A 6,030-nucleotide genomic window follows, 5' to 3' on the forward strand; every position below is an offset into this window, starting at 1 on the left:
CTTGATTAGTCATTAGTGTTTATTCAGCCAAAACGTTTCAGACACACATGAATTATAGCATTTTGGCCTTGGAAGGAACCTTAGAAAGCATGGGCCATGAAACTTTAGACCCGAGTATAAACCCTGTTTCCTTGGACAAACTAAGGTTTTCTCATCTGCCAAACACGTGGAGTAATATTTAACAGACTTATTCTGAGTACTGAATAGGATAACGTGTATATAGTGTCTCAGACATAAGAGGACTGAATAACTGTTCATTTTCTTCGTCTCTCCATTTTACAGATGGGCAAATCAAGGCACAGAGGAGGAGAAAGCCCTTAGCCCTAAGCAAATCAGCAGCTTTTTATTTTTATTTAATTTATTTATTTTGGCCATACTTTGCATCATGTGGAATCTTAGTTCCCCAACCAGGGATTGAACCCACGGCCCCTGCATTAGAAGTGCAGAGTCTCAACCACTGGACCGCCAGGGAAGTCCCCCTCAGCAGCCTTTTAAACAAGTCAGAGTTTGAACCCTATTTTCTTAAAAATTTTTAATTTTATTGTGGTAAGAACATTTAACCTGAGATCTAAGTGTACAATACACTATTGCTGACTGTAGGCATGGGTGAATAGCATTCCACTGTATGTGTCCCTGGGGTCTGGATTTCAAGTCCAAAATTATTCTTTTGCCTCCATGCTGGATTTGTAAAATCTCTTTACCCACTAAGGAAGTAAGTTTTCCTGTACATGAAGCAGATATCTGAGTTGACAAGTCACCAAATAAAGAAGAGCAAACATTTGAAAAAGAAATGCACCAGTTTTCTATAAGAGACTGGTGTCCAACACTCAGGGATCTCACAGACAAGGGAAGACAACTTCCCCCAGAATGCTTTGCCACCCAGGCTAGTCTAGCCGGTGATGAAAGTTTAAATTCAGGCCTATGGGTATAACTCTGCAAAATACATATCCCATCATGAGCTCACTAATGCACCCCTGCATTACCCTCCAGGTACTTCTGAAACTTTAGACCGAGGATGAACCTCCGCTTGAGGTCAACATTAGATTTCTAGCTTCTTTCCAGTCTGGCCTCCTGGTTGACAACAGAATTCTCTTTTTAGAACAGAGATCTGATCTTGTCACTACTCTGCTCAAAAACTCTACATGGTTCCTGATTTCTACAGGATGAAGTATAGACTTTTAAACGCAAAAACAACAAAAGTGTGTGTTAAAATGCATGTACACATCTGGCCAGATCATATGTATATCGGTTTTCGAGGGCTGTCAGAACAGAATGCCATACACTGAGTGACTTAACAGAGATTTATTTTCTCATAGTTCTGGAGGCTGGAAGTCCAAGATCAAGGTGTCAGCAGGGTTGGTTTCTCCTGAGGCCTCTCTCGGCCTGCAGATGACTGCCTTCTAGCTGTAATCCCACATGGTCCTTCCTCTGTGTATTCATGCCCCTGTTGTTTCTTTGTGAGTCTAAATTTCCTCTTATTAAAAGGACACAGGGCAGTTCCCTGGTGGCACATTGGTTAAGAATCCACCTGTCAATGCAGGGAACACGGGTTCGAACCCTGCTCTGGGAAGATCCCACACACTGTGGAGCAGCTAAGCCTGCACGCCACAACTATTGAGCCTGCGCTCTAGAGCCCACGAGCTACAACTACTGAGCCCATGAGTCACAACTACTGAGACTGTGTTCCACAACTACTGAAGCCTGTGCCTAGAGCCTGTGCTCTGCAACAAGAGAAGCCACCACAGTGAGAAGCCCGCGCACCATAAAGAAGAGTAGCCCCTACTCACCGCAACTAGAGAAAGCCTGCGTGCAGCAACGAAGACCCAACGCAGCCAAAAATAAAATAAATAAAAAATTTAAAAAAGGACACAAAGTCAGATTGGATTAAGGCCCACTCTAACAGCCTATTTTAACTTAATCACCTCTTTAAAGGCCTCATTTCCAATTCTAGTCTCATTTTGGGGTATTGGGGTTAGAACTTCCCCCAAATGTATAAATCTGGGGGGACACAAGTCAGCCCATAACGATATATGTGCATTAGATATGTTTTAAAACTGCACATTCTAGAAAGAGTTTGTTTAAAATGTATTATAAACTAAATTATTTGGTTAATTTTTATATTTCAGATGTAACTTCTCCTGGACGGGAAGACCAAGAATTTGGTATTACTAAAAGTATATCTGGCTTGAGTTAGACTTTGAGAACTGCCATAGTAGAACGCCTAGAATTTTGAATCTGCTAGGTCTCAATCAATGTTTCCTGGTTCATTCTCAATAACACTGTGACTTAAAATTCCACCTTATTTAATTTGTATCCCCAGCCCAACACCTAATAAGGATTCAGTCATTATTTTTTTAATTCAGTAAAATTAATCATGCAAAGCCCCATCCCTTTCGTGCCCAGTGTTCGGTCTCACTAAGCATCAGTCTCTTCCCCAAGCATACCTCTCACTCTTGTGTTTTACACATGGTGTTGTCTCACCCTTGACTGCCCCTTTCTCTAGAGAGCCAACGCAGTCATGGAGACCTGACACATATGTTGCAGATAAACCCTCCCTCCTTTATTCTCTCATTGTATTATGTACCTCTTGCTACTTAGTAGATATCAGAATGTATTTTATTTTATTTACTTATTTTTAAAATAAGCTTATTTATGGCTGCATTGGGTCTTCATTAAGGTGAGCAGGGGCTACTGTTCGTTGCGGTGCATGGGCTTCTCATTGCGATGGCTTCTCTTGTTGTGGAGCACGGGTTCTAGGCATGCGGGCTCAATAGTTGTGATGCACGGGCTTAGTTGCTCCGCGGCATGTGGGATCTTCCCGGACCAGGGCTGGAACCCGTGTCCTCTGCATTGGCAGGTGGATTCTTAACCACTGCACCACGAGGGAAGTCCCAGAATGTATTTTAAAGGTCAGTTTTCCCATCTCCCTCACTATACTTTATACTTCTTCAGGGCAAGAAGAATATTTTATCACACATAGGCACTTAGTAAATGTTAGCTAGATGAGTTGGTCTGCCATTCTGCATGGTGGCATGGGTGGCAGTCATACACCCGCATGGACCCAAAGCGTGAGTTTGCCTTTGCCCCGTGTTTTTTTCCAGACCCATAAACAACCACAAGCCCAACCTGACCCCAAAACAAAGAGAGGAAAGAAGTCCTTTCATGATGAGGTCCCAGGATCCTCAGTTCTACCCTCAAAGAGTGCCCAAAGCAAAATACAGCTTTGGAAGTGACAGCTCCACCTTGCCCAGCCCACCCTCCTTCCTCTAAGCCACTCTGTCATCTGACTTTAGCCTGGGAACCCCTCAGTCCAGTCTCAGGCTATGCTAAAGAACGAACAAGAATTGTCTGTCTTTGAGAAATGTACATGACATTTGATAAATGGGGAGAGGGGGGTATTTTGTTATGTATGTAAGACCACATTTGACTTTTATAATTGAAAATTTAAAAAATCCCCTCATAGCATCCTAGGTGGGGCCATAAAATTCAATTGTGTAAGATGTGTGGTCTTGGCCCTGTGAGGTTACTGAAACGACCAGGGCGAACCAGGTCAGCTAGCCCGGGGGTTTCGGGGGTCAGCCAGTGCCATCCAAACCTGTCCCTGCCCTGGCTGGGGTTTGGCACTTCCTACTGGTGGTGGACCACAGTGGTAATTCACAGCCTCTTCCTCTTGGCTGACTGACTCTTATAATGTCAGTCCAATACTGGGGACACCGGGCGCCCTGGCAAAATGGAGCTCTCTGTCTCCCAATACACAGAGGAGAGGATGAGAGAGAGGTCAGAGGAGAGGTGGGGAGACCTCCCTTCAGGAACGAAGTGGCTGCTTGGCTGCATGGAGCCCTGCTGGCTGACAGCCTCCAGTGATCAGCATCTTTAGCATCTGCCTCAGGATCAGCTTAGGAGCTGAGCTAATGCTCCTTTTCAGCAACCCCTAGCCAACAGCTAAGCACGGCAGGATACTAGGGCCTCGTAGTTTTTGCCCAACGTGGACCTGTTCTGATGGGCAATCTTATTCCAGAGCTTCCCAGTGGGTCATCCAAGACTCTCTCAGATCATGGTCTCAGGCTTTTCCTACACAGTCCTGCTTCTTCCCCTCTTTTATCTTCTATTTTTTCCATTTTAACAGTTTTTGATGAAAGTTGTATGCAAGATTACTTCATTCCTGCATCTTCTCAATTGTTTCTTCCTTATATTTGCCCTTTTCCTTTCCTACTTGGCGAGATTTGGCTTTACGTTCGAGGATCTTTTTGCATTCCTTGCCCAGTTTTAGTCTGGTGATAACCACCTTGCTGGGGTGAATGCCCACATGGACAGTCGTGCCAGTAGCCTTCTCCCGCTGCACTCGTTCAGTGTAGATGACATATTTCTTCCTGTAAACCTGGACTACTTTGCCAATTTGCTGCCGTTTGTAGTGCCCTCCTACCACCTGAACTTCATCATCCTTTCAGATGGGCATGGATCCGACATTGTACTTCTGTCTCAGCTCTTTAGAAAGAGGGGAAGACATAATCTTCCTGCGAATGTGGGAAGGCGCGTTGAAATGCCTTTTCCAGTTCTTGCTTCGGTCAGAAGTCACAAAGGGATTGAACTTCATTTCGGCTGCTAGCGCTTCAGCGATGGTCGCAAAAGGGAAGAACCCCTCTTTTATCTTATATAGACACTGTCTCCAACAAGCCTCTTGCACTCCCAACTCCAGCTTAGTGGACCCTACTGACAGTTTCACACACACACACACACACACACACACACACACACACACACGTGTAAGGACCCATGAGTCTAACACCTGAGCCCTCCAGGACGCACGGAAGGACCTGTTCATTTACCTAACACATGCTAAGTATCTACTCTGTGCAGGATCATTGTTCCTGCCCTCAACCAAGCCCTGTCTAATGAGGGACACAGAGAGAAAAATAAATCAGCAAAATACATTGTGATCTTAGTGTGATACATGCATGCTTCTAATTGTTTAAGTACATGGAAACCTCTAATGAGTTCCCAATGTCCTCATCCTACTGTGTTCTTTGCGTGAACATTCCTCTTGCAATCTTGTTCATCATTTGGCTTTGCAATGTCTTTTGCTACTGACAAAACAGAGTTAAACTCGAATGCATATCCAATGGGGAAACTCTAATAAATTCTAAATTGGGGACTTGAATTAATGAATCTCTGAATAACAGAGTTGATTATACTACCCTTTGTATTCCAGTTCCTGGTGTTTTATTGGTTTTGTCTCTGAAATGACTGATGATCAGCAGATCTAATAATGACAGTAATGACTGAAGTCGAAAAATAATAAGACTTAAGCCACAGTCACATTAAAGCCGGTAATAATAATAAGCCTCTACCCATACATTAAAGCCTCAGCTTGCTAATTGTACCTGTAACCTAAGCAAACAACTGCTGAGAGGAGAACCAAGAACATGACAGAGGAGCCAATATTCTGTGGCATCACAAGTTGGATTTTTTCTATTCTAAGAAACTCTAAAAGAATTTGTTGCCGCCCTCGGGGAGTTCACAGAGAGGAAGAAGTTGGGTCACATATTAGTTTTCTAGATCACTTATAAAAGGCCCTGATAAACAACAAAGTCCTACTGTATAGCACAGGGAACTATGTTCAGTATCCTGTGATAAACCATAATGGAAAAGAATATGAAAAATAATGTATATATATGTATAACTGAATCACTTTGCTGTACAGCAAAAATTAACACAACATTGTAAATCAACTATACTTCAATAAAAAAATTTTTTTTAACTTTTAAAAAGGGCTTGAATCACGTCTTTGACACCAAAGCATCCACATACACCAGTCTTCTGGTGATATATATATATATATATACACACACACACATATATAATATGTATATGTGTATATACATATATATATCTATACACAGCTACATACATATATACACAGATACATATATACACAGATAGCTATATATGTGTATACATATATATACACAGATAACTATATATGTGTATATATATATACACAGATAGCTATATATGTGTGTGTGTATATAT

At 42.5% G+C, this 6,030-nt stretch overlaps 1 pseudogene; it reads right to left on the reverse strand.

Moving 5' to 3' along the window:
- Positions 1-4,156: 4,156 nt before the first annotated feature.
- LOC112412970 (60S ribosomal protein L26-like) lies at positions 4,157-4,594 on the reverse strand (annotated as a pseudogene).
- Between the last annotated feature and the right edge of the window lie 1,436 nt (positions 4,595-6,030).

This window comes from Neophocaena asiaeorientalis, unplaced genomic scaffold (genome assembly GCF_003031525.2).
Source record: "Neophocaena asiaeorientalis asiaeorientalis breed wild unplaced genomic scaffold, Neophocaena_asiaeorientalis_V1.1 scaffold135, whole genome shotgun sequence".
In the NCBI taxonomy this organism is placed as follows: Eukaryota; Metazoa; Chordata; class Mammalia; order Artiodactyla; family Phocoenidae; genus Neophocaena; species Neophocaena asiaeorientalis.